Genomic DNA, 14,394 nt, shown 5'->3' on the forward strand with positions numbered 1-14,394 from the left:
ATGATGTGTTGATATAATTTTGATATGATGGAAGGTGCATTTGCGAATAGGTCCTGAAATGCAGGCTGATGAATGTCCTTGTAGTCCCGTGTATTTGCGCACTGGACAGGCACCCATATTTTTTAGTAGTTTCATTTTGATTTTGTCTTTGCTTTTTACATATTGATTCAGGAACTGCCGTAAAGATTTGAAAGATGTTTTGGCAATGTTACACACTGATGTGCACGACCATTTGTAGACTGGACGTTTTGGTTGAGTAGAATGGAGAGGTGATTCTGAGTTTTCTGGGGATATTTTTGTGAGCAGAGTTTCTTGTTCTATAATAGTGGTATTAAGTTTTTCATACCCGTGTCCACTGCTATGTATGGCAATTGGGTGTGCTTGCTTTTGTTTATATGCTTATTCATTAAAATATGTTTCTGTGGTCGTGGTGTGACCCCATTCACCGCCACAGATTTTTAAGAAGCTATTTTTGTTGATATTCCATTTATTGAGAACTCTTTTTTGTAGTTTAGTAGTTTTTTTTTAGTGATTTCATCCACTTTAAAGCTAAAATAAATAACATCCTTTTGAGAAGGATTGCACTGTCTACGAGAGCTTCTAGGATTAATTTTCTACTGTAAGTTTTAAGGGTTGTACATGATTTCTCTCCTGTTTTTAAAAGGTTCTGAAGGAACCATATGTGGAGCAGCATATTTTGTAAAACATTTTTTTTGGTATGCTTATTTACCACTACATCATGATTTATAGGTGCAGCATTAGCAGTAGTGGTAGCTGAAGCTTGTTAATCACTTTGTGTTTGGTTTCACATTTTGATAGAGGAGGGGAAGTTTCTGTACTGGAAGCTTGTTTTGTTTCGCTTAATGACTGTATTAGCTCTTTTGTGTGAACTTTTTGTACAAAATCTGCTAGAGAAGGATGCTTATTTTGGACACATTTATTTTGATTTTCTCTACTTCTGCATTGCTTTCTACAGAGATGCTTTTTGGTAGGCATTCTTTGGAATCTGTTGGAGAAAAAAAGAAAGTGTGAGTTGGGCTGTTGTGCAGTGAATGCGTACTTTGTGCATGAGTGTCTGAGTATGATGGTAAGTATGATTGTGGAGGTGTATGATTGTGCAATGGGCAGCTACATCAAGTTGGGAAGGCTATTCTTGTATTTGTGTCTTACTATACTGGGCTTCAGTTGACAATATAAAGTATGCAACTGGTAAGGGGAAGCACTAATACTACATCTAATGGTAAAGGGTTAATATATGTCTTTCTTCTACAATACTAAAATGCTAGTGTGTTTGAGTAACAGTTAGAAAATTATGTTAGTTTTGTACTTACTTTTTTGTATGGAAAAAGTAGGTTTCTTCTAAGCCCTTGTTCATACTTCATATGCTGCTGCTTTTCAGAAAGAAGTTAGTGAATATGTGTGTTTATAGCACTTTTGTTAATGTAAACATTGTTTTGCAATTTCCGTTGCCTATGTGCATTCTTTATATTTTATTTAGAACCTGTTAGTTGAATATGTTTTTCAAATGAGTATACTAATAATCATATAGAGCACATTTGTTTTTTTAATGTTATGTTAATGGATGTTAAGAGATAGAAGAAATAATCATATGCATTTTTTGCTATTTTTACAGGCTAAATGGCAGCGATTGTACATAAAAGCATTCAATGTATGGCTTTGTGAAGGTGTGGGGAATAAAGCAGAAGGATTTATATAGAGGCAGTGGTGTTGTTTGACCTGGGAGCCTTTCTAATGATATTGTCTGCATGTGTGCTTTAATGAAGATGTATGAACTCATCCTGGCTGCGTGAAACTTTATAATACACTGGACAGTCTTTTTCATAATTATACTGTTATTTTTCCCATCTTATAATATTAAACAATATTTGTTTAGATAGGTGTGTGTGTAAACAAAAATGTGGAGAGCTGAAAGGTTTGCAATTGAAACTTTATCATAGCAGATGGTATAAATGACAGTAAGTTCATTTTACGGTTTATACAGGGAAAGTAGCAGTTACTCTCTTCATATTTTTATTCATTTTATTTTATATTTTTAAAGCACTTACTCAGCCCGCAGGCATCGAGGTGCCGATACAGGAATTGTTTGTTTTTTAGTTGCGTAATTATTTTGTCTTAGTTATGTATTTATAACGCGCTTAAACATCCAGAGGTTTCTAAGCGCGGACCCGGGGATCAAATCTGTGTTGCTTTGTGTCGTTTTGCTTTCAAGGCGCACACGTTGCCGCTGAGCTATGCTCTCGGGATGTATTGTATTACTAGACGAGGTGTATTTGTACTGTGTAGGAAATATTCATGCCTGTAGTCTGTGTTCATGCTTGTGGATGTGCATGAATCTGCAAGTAGACATCTTGGGGAGTTTTATAGTAGTTGCTGCTGTAGGTCCTTTGCAGTCACAGCCGATTGTACTGAGAGTGATCAATAGTATATCTAAAGTGCTGATCTGTGATGACAGAGTTAGATGTAGAGTTCTTGGATGTGATTGGTGGATGACTGTGTGACTGCCAAACAGTAGCCAATGAGGAAGTGGTGCAGCGAGTGTAGTGGAAAGGGTGGAAGGGCTGCCCCTGTGTTACTTACGTGCTCCGCAGACGGCGCGGTTGTTCGCAGACAGGACATGCCACATCCAGGGTTTCTGAGTATGAAGTGGGAGTGTATTTTGAGAATTAGCCAATCAGGTGTTGAGGTTCTGCTTCGTATTGAGAGGGGCTGTGAGTAGTGAAGATGGCGGAGGTGCAGAAAGTCAGGGTGTTGGTGGTTGGAGATATGTTTGTGAATGGTTTGGAGCAGTATGATAAAGCTTGGAATGTGGCTAGCCATTTTGACACAAAAGGAGTGGCTGTGGTATGCAGCACTATGCCTGATTTGAATTTGCAGGCAATTCTAGTAGTTTGTCAGGATATGGCTAGGTTTCATAGTCCACATGTAGTTGTCCTACACTCTGGTTTTGTGCTTTTGGGCTATGTCAGTGCCCCTACTTTGTTGCAAGATCTGCAAAACTTAGTTCAGGCAATCATGAAAGTCCTTCCAAATGCCAAGGTTATTTGTTCTGCTTTGTTACCTAGAATGGGACAACTACAGTATGGGACAATAGTTGTGTTTTTGTCCTCAGCAAAATATTGCTAGGTGTGCAATCAACCGAGCCATGTTTACTTTCATGCTTAGAGCTGGTATGTTATTTTGTTATAATGAGAACATTGATTCTGGTAATGTTGTTTATTTTAAAGAAAATGGCATTTCTTTATCTTTTATGGGAAATGCCATGCTGTTTTGGAACATAAGGGTTGCTTTGGAGAAGCTAATGTGAAGAGTTTTGGAGGAAAATAAGAAAACAAATACAAAATAAAAGGTGTTTCTGAAGCATCTGCAAAAAAAATAAAAAACGACTCTTTTCAGAGCCAACCTCAAAGGGGGAATGGGGCACACTATTTAAATTTTCATTCCCCACGTTCAGATTTTCTGATTTGTCCACGGACAGCACGGTTGTTCGCATGAAGCGTGTATTACATAAAGGGATTTTGAGGTTGTGAGACATGCAAATGAGACTGATCAGAGAAGGGATTGGTCAGTAAGGTTTACTGGGTGTGTTGTGTAAGGAGAGAGTTTGTCAGTAGGTGTTTTTCCTGAGAGAAGAGCAGATAGCTATGGCTGTGTGTTTCAGAAAGCAGATTGTTTGGATTTTGGGAGATTTGTGGATTAATTGGTTGCAGGTGCATGCAGATCACTGTGGAGTGGCTGCACATCTTGGATTCTTTCCTGTGGAAGTGCACTGGCATGAGTGCGTGGAATGAAGTGGGTGGATTTAGTACCTCTATGTGCTTCTTTGCTGACACAGCATCATCCAGACATTATTATTATTCATTGTGGAGGGAACAGTTTACGACATGTGTCTGGAATCTCTTTGCAATTTGCCAAGAAGGAAGGACTTGGGAAAGTCATGGACATGTATCGAAACTCCAGAGTAATTTTTTTCTCGTATTGCGCAAAGGCAAATATGGCTGCATTCTTTTTCATTTTGCCCACAAATGGAGAAAGCAAGGCACAATGTTAAAAAGGCTGTTTCTGCTTTTGTGAGAGATGTTGGTATGTCCTCTTTTCAGAATGAAAATATTATGTTTTGTAGCACACACATTTTTCGCAGAGATGGTGTACATCTTACTCATGCCGGCAATCAGATTTTTCTGCGAAATATACAAAATGCATTGCTACCTTTTTTGGAATTACAGCAATCCATTTTGCAGTAGGTGTTGAACATTTGAAGTTTTTGAAACACAAACAAATACCACAAAAAGGCTCTTTTCAGAGCCATCACTTCCTCCCATAGAAAAGTTCAATGGTTGTTACAGGCAGCACTGCACAGTTTTTAGATGTCTGTGGACTTCTAAAAAATGCACAAGGTGCTGCACTATTTATTTGTCACTTCTGTTTTAAACTGTTAAAGGCGGCTCTGACAAGAGCCTTTGTTTTTTTTGTTGTTTTATATTATTTTGGGTTTTTTAAACATGACACACAAGGAAAGGAGGGGAAAGCAGGGTAAGGAAGGGACACCAATCACGGGGATCCGAAAGGGCAGGTGGAGAGAGGACGATGTAGGGTGGCCCTTATTCAGGTAGGTCACAGACCTTCTGATGCTTCTTGACCATCGTCTCAAAAGCAGTCCCAAGGTTCTCCCCCTGCAGAGTACTGCGTCACAGTACTTGCATAATATTGTGACCCTCAAAAGGTAAGGGTCAACAGCATCATGAATGGCCTGTGAGGCAGCTGGAGGGATGCACTGTCCCACAGGATTGTCTTTTGTGGTGACAGAGTGGAAACGGAGGATGCTGCAGAGGAACTTAACCTTACTACGTTTATCGCAAGGTACAACCTTGTGAATACCCCCACCGTGGAATGACTTTAGGTGTCACTTCATTGATGTAGTACCAAAGCTATACGAACCAGCATTGCCACGACTCAGCACCATGTGGTACTGAGTGCAGATCACCTTGTTCGCTTGAGCTTTTGACTTTCCATCAATGGTGGTAAATAACTGCCACGCCCAAGACTCACGATGAATGCTAGTAGTAGGGACTTTCACTACCTCAACCTCTTCATCCTCTTCATCCAACTCCTCTGCATCTCATGCCTGTTTCCCTCTGCAGGTCCTTAGGGACATGGTGGTGGTGGTGGAGGGGTTGGGGTGCTGATGCCGAGGCAGTAGCAGCAGAAGCAATTTGAATGCCATCTGGAAGGTTAATAACCAACTAGGAACTAGGAACGAGGAACCAAGAACAGCAACCTACATCCAAAAGCAGAATGAGGATCAGCTCTTGGGTGTGACCTTTTATAGGGGTGCTGGGGAAAGCTTTGCGGACACTGCGCCATCCTCGAACACTTCGAACACTAAGAGCGGGCTCAAAAAGTTCCAAAAAGTATGTAGATCGGCAGAGACATTGTCTGGGACATGTGCAATGGTGAACTTTTACTGTAAAATACCTTGGATTGTTTGAAAAAGCAGTTTTTAAATGTTCAGGGGCCTGGACGGTGTCCGCAAATAAGGACACACACTCAGCATGGGTGCAGTCACATGATGACGTCACGGACACATTCGCAAATGGGATGGATGTCGGAGGACATCAAATGCGCAGTGATGGTTGTGCGCATGCGTGCAGGTGTTTCAAGGACAGTGTTCGGGTCGCCAAAGTAATTAAAAGTGCCCCACATGTGCGGCAGACAGTTGCGGAGAGGCGCAATGTTCGTAGGACCCAAGTGTGTGATGTGCATGTGCGCATGTGCATGTGCGCATGTGTTCTACGAACAATGATGAAATCACTGAAACTTTGCTGACAGGCGGATGGGAAATGTGTTCTACAGATATATTCATTCTGGTTGTGGACATTATGACTAGCTTGGGTGTTATTAGGACACCCCCATTTTGGGTGATTGTGAGAGGCGGACATCTTGTGTGTTATGAGGACACCTCCATTTTAATTATGGACAGTACAAACAGATATATTGTCCTTAGGACACTCCCAGTTTGGTTAATTACGGACAGTCGGACATCTTGGGTGTTCTAAGGACACCTCCATTTCAAACAGGTATAGTGTGCTTAGGACACCCCCATTTTGGTTAATTGAGGACATCCTAGACAGCTGTGCTGTCCGCAGACACCCTGACTGCCTTTAAAAAAAAAAAACACAGGCATATACTAAGAACACACTTAAAATGTTATTATTGTTCAACAGTAGAAAAATTAGGAAAGAAAGGGGGAAGCAGAAACTGAAACAAATACAGGGGAATTAGGGGTTTGGATATGATGTATGGGAGGGGAGGAAGGGAGGGAAGTCTCATCGTACCATTTTTTTTGGTGGGGAGGGTTTGGAGATAGTTGGCTAGGACATGGAGAGTGGGAACAGGTACATGTGGGACGTGTGGTCCACAATACAGTATTTTAGTTGATGGAAGTGTTGCATTAACAAATCCATTGTTAGTTCCATTCGTTTCAGAGGATCTTCTAATATCTCTTTTGGTACATTATTTTTATTGGTTGTCTGGTCTGTTAAAAAAAGTGTTAAGTACACATAAAGTAATGGTTATTAATTGGCTTATATAGATACATGTTGTGTCTACCATTATTATCACTGTCTTCACTCATTTCCTCTTGTGGGAAATTTTCTTCCAGTCATTCCAAAGTACTGGAAATTTCTGTGTTAAAAAATATAAATATTAGTTTATAAACGTTTGCTGTTACTGCTGTGTAAGTATGCTATTGCTTCTTGCTGTACAATTTCGGTGAGGTAATTCAGTTGGAGGCATATATATATATATATTTTGTATATTCCATTATATTGGAAATGCTACTTCAGTGCCTTACATATACAGTTTCACTTCTTATTTATTATTAAATGTAGTGTATTTATGTGGTGCTTTTTTAATATGTTTGGTGTTTTTATTGTATGATACATTAATGTAAGAGACCCCTGAGTTTTGGATAGTGCTGATGGTGACTGTGTCTGCCCGCGGACATGCGCACGGTCCGCTGACATCAAAATCACTAGCGGGGCATGGGGTTTAGTATATTCTATGTTATATAAATGTAAGGTAAGGGAGTCTTAGTAAACATTTATCACATGTACATTATCTATATTTATATTCAGTGAAAAAACTTTGTTAAAGGGACTTATAGTTAAGTTGCGCTACTAAAAACCTATGAAATTCAGTGAAAAACACTTTCTTAAAGGGATGTTATGGTTAAGTTGCACTACTAAAAACCTATGAAATCCAGTGAAAAAACGTTGTTACAGGGACGTTATGGTTCCAAGTAAATCCGAAAAACCCCTGAAATTCGCCAGTTATGGTAAGCTAAGCAACCATAACTCATGCCACCATGGTGCACTGCTAAGACTAACACCCAGGACATCAAAGATGATATCAAAAATGGCATTGATGACATCCTGGGTGTTAGTCTTAACAGTGCATGGTCATGACGTGAGTTATGGTTGCTGGCGATTTTCAGGGGTTTCTCGGTTTTACTTGGAACCATAGCATCCCTGTAACAAAGTTTTTTTCACTGTATATATATATATATATATATATATATATATATATATATATATATATATATATATATATATATATTATAGGGCGGCGATAGCCACCCTATAGTTAAGGTGAGTCGGAGACACATAGGAACCCCTCAAAATTGTATTGATAATAACTTTTGATTCGAGTAACGTATTTGGCCGAAATTCCAATAGTGATTAAAAGTCTTCGCCCCCATACCCCAGACTGCAAAGGTTTGTAAAAATGTTTTACAAAAAAAAGTCATTAAGCATAAAAAATGTTTTTTTCCAAAAGTGCTGCCTACTTCCCATTCATTTACCCAAAGACAAAAAAGGTCAATTTTTGCCAAAGTGCACAGTCTAAACTGCTGGATAGATTTAGATCAGGTCCGAAAAAACTTGACTCGTGATCTATGAGTGGTTTGGGGTTATTCTGTGCCATAGTTATTTTGCAGGTGCTTTGCAGGATCATGGTTTTCAGAAATGAAACAACCGCCATCTTGTTTTTCTCTCGATGCGAGTGATATTCACGGCTGTAGGCGATGTTATGGAAAAATGAAACGCAGTAAAAAGATATTTGCAGATAAAAAATATACAATTGTCATCAGGGTAGAGGTTGGGGGATAGCTAGAAAGCACTGAGTGCAATTTGGGAGTTGGAGAAGGGGCAAGGGACAAAATTTGCAACACAAAGCTTTCTGTTGCCCCGGCTATAGCCCTGAATAGGCGACATCTGAAGGCAAACTTCATCACAGAAGCAGCGTGTGCTCTGGGGTGAAAGGGAGAAGGAAGGGGAAGTGAGGAGGCAGTCTGGGGGTGTGGGGGAGCTGGCACAGATGAGAGGGGCACTTGATGATGGCCTGGCAAATCATCCTCTGTGGGTACTCTTGACCTCTGGATTTGTAAAGTGCAACATGCAATATGGACTGTTGATACTGTTGATATAGAACTATAAAACATCTAAGCACACTAAAGCATTGCGCCGATAGTAAAATGTCATAGCCTCTGTAATGAAATATATGGTGCAATATACGAGACATGGTTTATGCCAGTATTTCAAACGGCATACTATATAGAACTTTACGGGGTGGAGTGCTCATGATCAATCATTCCCAGTCAATGCGTATTGCAACTGATGTATCTGGTTATAAAGTGCAATGTGCTATGTGCACCTATATTGTCAAGCTCATGCATCACCCATTGTGTAAATCTTTCCTCACTGTGCTATGTAGATCGCTAATAATCTTCTGTTCTTCAATATAAGGTGCATTTGCCCAGCATGGTACCCGTGCATACACCATGCGTGGCTTTGTGCAAAAACATTATGAGGTATTGCGCAAATAGCAAATCCTCGCACGTGTGTACTTTTGACTTCTGAACATATAAAGTGCAATGTGCTATGTAGACTGTTGGTACTGTTGGTAAATGGCTATTAATCATCTAAACACACTAAAATATTAAACCATTCTTAAACGGTCATACCTTGTACGGATAACAAAATTCACTCCCTCAGATATATAAAATGCTGTGTGCTACATTGCTTTTCTCCTATATTCTCACAATATTATATTGCATTACAATGGCAAATGTGTCCTATGTTAAACACAAATGAGCATTTCATGCCACACACCATATAGCCTTCCAATCCCACATATAGCGATGTAACCACAATTCACATGCTCCATGCATCACCATCCTACAGAGTCTGACCCGAATTTCTCTACATTTAAAGACAAACATAAGTGTAAGAAAACACATATTGGAACTAGAATACAATATAATTGAAGGCAACCACAGTGGAAACCACTGAATACCAATATTGTTGGCAGGCCGGAGAGTCAGAGGGTATTCAGATTTTTGAAAGTCCACCTCTCATTCTCAACACTGCTGCTGGTAGTAAAGGGAGGTTTTTGTGGGTTGTATACCTGGACTAGTCATATTTATTCACCTAGAAACGTATATAGATTGTCATTAAGACCTATTCTCTGCTTGATACTCTAAGCAATCCTTATTCTCCTCTCTGCTGCTTTTGACACTGTTGATCACCCCCTACTTCTCAACACTCTTTCTTCCTTTGGTTTCAAAGGCTCTGTTCTTAACTGGCTCACATCTTACCTCTCCTCCCGCTCATTCGCTGTCTCGTGGGGCGGCCATTCCTCACCTACCCTCCCCTTGGAGTACAGCATTCCCCAAGGCTCGGTTCTCGGCCCTTTCCTATTCTCTCTCTGTACCTAACTCCTTGCCCCTGTTATCTCCTCATTTGGTATTTCTCACCATTTCTATGCTGATGACACCCAACTCTTCCTTTCTTTCTCTTCCTTCTCCTCTGACCTCCACCTTAAACTCTCGTCCTGTCACACTGCCATTAAAAACTGGATATCATCCTGCTTCCTTTCTCTCAATACTGATAAGACTGAAGTCTTATTCTTTCCCTCCAATACTCTTCCCCTCCGTCTCCTCCACCTTTCATTCCCTTTGCCCCCATCTAATCTTCCTATCTCTACCCACACTCACAATCTAGGCATACACTTTGACTCCTCCCTCTCCTTCTCCCACCATATTTCTCTTACCTCTCACGCCTGTCGTTACCACCTCTTCAATATTCGCAATGTCCGCTCTTCTCTCACCTTCCATGCTACTAAATTTTTAATCTCCTCCCTCATCTTCTCTCGCCTCTTCTATTGCTCCTATCTACTCTTTGGACTACCTGCTCCTCATCTTGCTCCCCTCAAATCTACCTACCACTCAGCCATCCATACCCTCTGTCTCCTTGCCTGCATGACTCCATATCTTCTTCGCTCTCCTTCCTTGGCTGGATTCCCTTTCACTCCCAACTTAAATTTCATTTCTTCTGTCTAGTCTTTTAATCCCTCCACGATCTGGCTCTCCCTTATCTCTCCTCTCTCCTCTCTTTCTACACTCCTTCCCGCTCCCTTTGTTCAGCTGATCACTTCCTTCTCACCGTCCCTCCTCCCCAATGTGCCTCCTCCCGCTTCCGCTCCTTTCAGCTCCTAGCCCCCCTCCACTGGAACTCCTTACCTCTCTCATTCCGCTCTATACCTACCTTTTCCTCCTTCTGCACTTCCCTGAAATCTCTCCTTCTCCATTCCCCACCATGAATCCTTCCCCACCTCTCTTGCTCTCCCCTTCCCTTGAATCTTCCCTATGATCCTCATTACCTCCCCCCTTCCACTTATCCTGCCTCATTTTCACCCTTATACCCCTTCCCTCCTCCTTCCCATCCTCACTCCTTCCCTATTCCCCCACAGATGAATTGCTCTACCTACTGTTTTTATTGGTTCGATTCATGGTTGATTATTGCTTCTACTGTTATATTGCTCTATGTATTCTGTTGTTATAATGTAAAGCGCTTTGGATGAAAGTGCTATATAAACAAATAAATACAAATACAAATACAAATTAATAAGCAGGTGCAAGTGGATCTAGGTCACCTGGCCTAAGCCCCGCCCACTTGGCACCTTCCAGGTTTCTGCTCTTTTTCTCTATTTAAGGAGCCCTCTAACCTCTTTTTTCCTTTGTAGATGGGGAGAAAGCGCAAGTGGAGTGGAGATCCGCATAAGAAAGAGCATGCATACCACAACAGAGCCAATAGTGCAGAATTCTCCGCAAACAGAATCCAACACAGATGAAATTTTCAGCACATCAACAGACATCTCACTCAGTAGCAGGGACGAAACTAGCATCCAATTGAATTTTTTTGAAGAAATTAGACTGTTGCACCAGGCAAGGAAAACAATGCAAGGAAGGAATCAGAACAGAAGGAAGCCTCTTCCAAACAACACTACCGCAAGAGGAAGACTACAAGAGGAAGCAGGTGGCAAAGGAAAAAAAAAACTACAAGAACAATCAGGAGGCCGTCAAACGCATTTGGGCAAGAACAAGAAGATCTAACAACTAATAACGCAATGCAAGTAGTCAATTTATCAAATAGAATCTTAACAGAAACAGAATGTCAAGTTCTGGCAAAAGGGCTATCTTTGTGTCCAACTACTGGCTACGATTACCATCAATCAAGGATCAACCTTTATTTCTTTATTAGAAAACGGAGACTGGCTAAATTGTACGCCACCTATGATCATGTTGATAAACCTGATCCAACTGCAGAAACAACATCTGAGTTAAGTATCTGAGATATACCGGCACTTATCGATCTAAACTCTTTACACAATGAAGAGCCATTGGCAGAAACAGGCTTTGACGATCACAATGTATGGAAAACAGTGTTACCTGTAAGCACAAGAATGCCAGCACAAAGCAATTTGAGAAATAAGTCTAGATTCAATCCACCCAACATCAACAGCTCATGATAGATCTATTTGAAGACTCAATAATTGATGAATTTAAGGCTTTAGCAGTCATATCTAAGATTGAAAAGTACAAGTCCAACCTGACCAAGGCGCAGCAGTTAGCAATGGAGAGCCTAAGAACGATCATGGTTAAATCTTCAGACAAAGGTGGTAATGCAGTGGTCTTAAATACCAAGGACTACCAATGGGAGGAAATGAGACAACTAAGAGATGCCCGCAGGTATGCCAAACTACCAAATGACCCATACCCTCGCTACAAAGAAGAATACAATGGCAAACTGACATCATGGTTTGAACAAGGTCTCATTAAACTAAATTGAAGGAAATACCTGACCAAGGACCATCCTATTACCCCGATAATTCACTTTATTCCCAAAATACATAAATATATGTCAAAACCACCAGGCTGACCTATAGTCACGTCAATAGTTTTACTCTTGGAGAACACATTGAAATTTGTGGATATGTTTCTTTTTCCATTCGTAGAGACTCTACCGTCAAATACGAAAGATACTACGGCTTTCCTTAATCAAATTCACCACATCCCCTGGCACCAGAACTACCTTCTAGACGAGGTCTAGACGTGGTCTAGACAGCGTGGTCTCACTTTATACGTGCATTTTGCATGCTCAAGGTCTTGTAGCAGTGAAATGGTACCTATCAACTAGATCTCTTAGCCATCGCGACCACTCTCAGATGTTGTTAGAAATGATATCCTTCATTTTGACACACAACACATTTAGGTTCAACAATGCATGTTATAATCAAATATGTGGAACTGCCATGGGCACTGCCATGGGCACTGCAGTAGCACCAACATTTGCTAATCTATATATTGGTGCCTGGGAAGAAAGCCTATTTGCCAGCGAAGACAGAAAGATCTATACCGACAATGTCATCCTTTGGCAAAGGTAAATTGTTGACTTGTTCATCATATGGAGAGGCACTGAGGGGTAATGGATGGACTGCTTTCAGATATTAAATCAGGAACAATTGAATTGAAAGTTTACTGAATATCATGACAGGTCTGTAGTGGTCTATCTAGACATTAAAGTCAAAATTGCAAATGGTACCATCACCACACGGAGCTGTATTGTAAAGACACAAGCACACATGCTGTCCTACATTCCACAAGTGCACACCCAACTTGTATCAAAAACAGCATACCATATAGCGAGTTCCTCCCGATAAAGCAGAATTGTAGTGAAAAGAAGACCTGGGAAATTAATGCCAAAAAGGCTGCTGTGAGATTTCTACCTAGGGGATATCACAAGAGCACAATCAAGAACCTTTTGACCGAAATTGCAGTGAATCCAGGGAGGTTATACTTGCCAAAGATTATATCCAAAACAGAAATTCCCAAGGCAAAAGTGACAATCTTATCAGATTCATTACCACCCACAATCAAGGTGCGAATGAAATAAGGCAAATTCTTAGCACATATTGCATCTGTTAAAGAGAGATAAAGAGACCAGTCTTCTCCTACAAGTCCATGCAACAGTCACACACAGGAAACATGCTTCTTTCCAAACCAAATTATCGCCAAGTATGTTCCAACCCACTAATGCCCAAACAGTGGGCAACTGGCTTCTGAACCAAGTGTCTGGCTTTTCCACCTGTTCAAAGTGCAAAGCATGCTGTTTTGGGTTAAGTATAACAAAATATACCCATCCACGAACGGTGAACAAGATTTTAACTAAGAAAGTGATTTATGTCATCACCTCTGAATGCAACCTCTGGTTCATGGGCAGTACCAAACTGGAGGTAAGACTGCACATCTTACAACACCTGGTAACGTTCTTTGTATTAGATGTTCCTCCCACATATTCCTCATTTTGTGATATGATATCTCACCAGCTTTGCTGATCCAGAGAAAATTCTTGGCAGAGGGAGCTGTATGCGATGCCGTCGTGTCATTGTCCCTAAAGGGCTTCCGTTAAGCATCAATGTCATAGTCAGTATAACTAGCACATGCGGCACCCATTGGCTTTGGATCTGTTTTTCTCTTCCCCTTTTATGAGGAATTAACTAGGCTTACACAAGACCACAAGCTCTCAGAAAGCGCAGAGTGTAATACTCGTAAATTGTGCAGCGGGGTAGGCTCGGTGGGGTGATGAGGAATACGTGGGTGGAACATCTAATCGAAAGAACATTACCAGGAGTAAGTAACTTGTTCTTCGAATGGATTGTGTCCTTCCAAGTATTCCTCATCTTGTGATAGACTCCCAAAGCAGTGACAATTTGGAGGTGGCAGTATCAATCAATTAAATCATGGACCAAATGGAGAACGGTTTTAGCAAAAAGTCCTCCTTGAGTTTAGGAAGAATCCAAACAGTAGTGTTTGACAAATGTGTGAATGGGTGACCAAGTGGCTGCTGAACAGATGTCATTTATTGGGACACCCCTTTGAAGAGCTGCAGAGGTTGCAAAGGCCCTTGTGGAATGAGCCCCTAGCCCTTCCGGCGGGTCCTTTCCCACAAGTCTATAGCATTCTAGAATAGCCAGTAT

At 40.9% G+C, this 14,394-nt stretch overlaps 1 protein-coding gene across 2 annotated transcripts in view; it reads right to left on the bottom strand.

Annotated features, from left to right (window-relative positions):
• NAALADL2 (N-acetylated alpha-linked acidic dipeptidase like 2) overlaps window positions 1–14,394 on the bottom strand; it is a 4,115,865-nt gene that overhangs the window by 979,250 nt on the left and 3,122,221 nt on the right. The window lies entirely within an intron of this gene.

The sequence above is a fragment of the Ambystoma mexicanum genome, chromosome 10 (genome assembly GCF_040938575.1).
Source record: "Ambystoma mexicanum isolate Mex_15411 chromosome 10, UKY_AmexF1_1, whole genome shotgun sequence".
Classification (NCBI taxonomy): Eukaryota; Metazoa; Chordata; class Amphibia; order Caudata; family Ambystomatidae; genus Ambystoma; species Ambystoma mexicanum.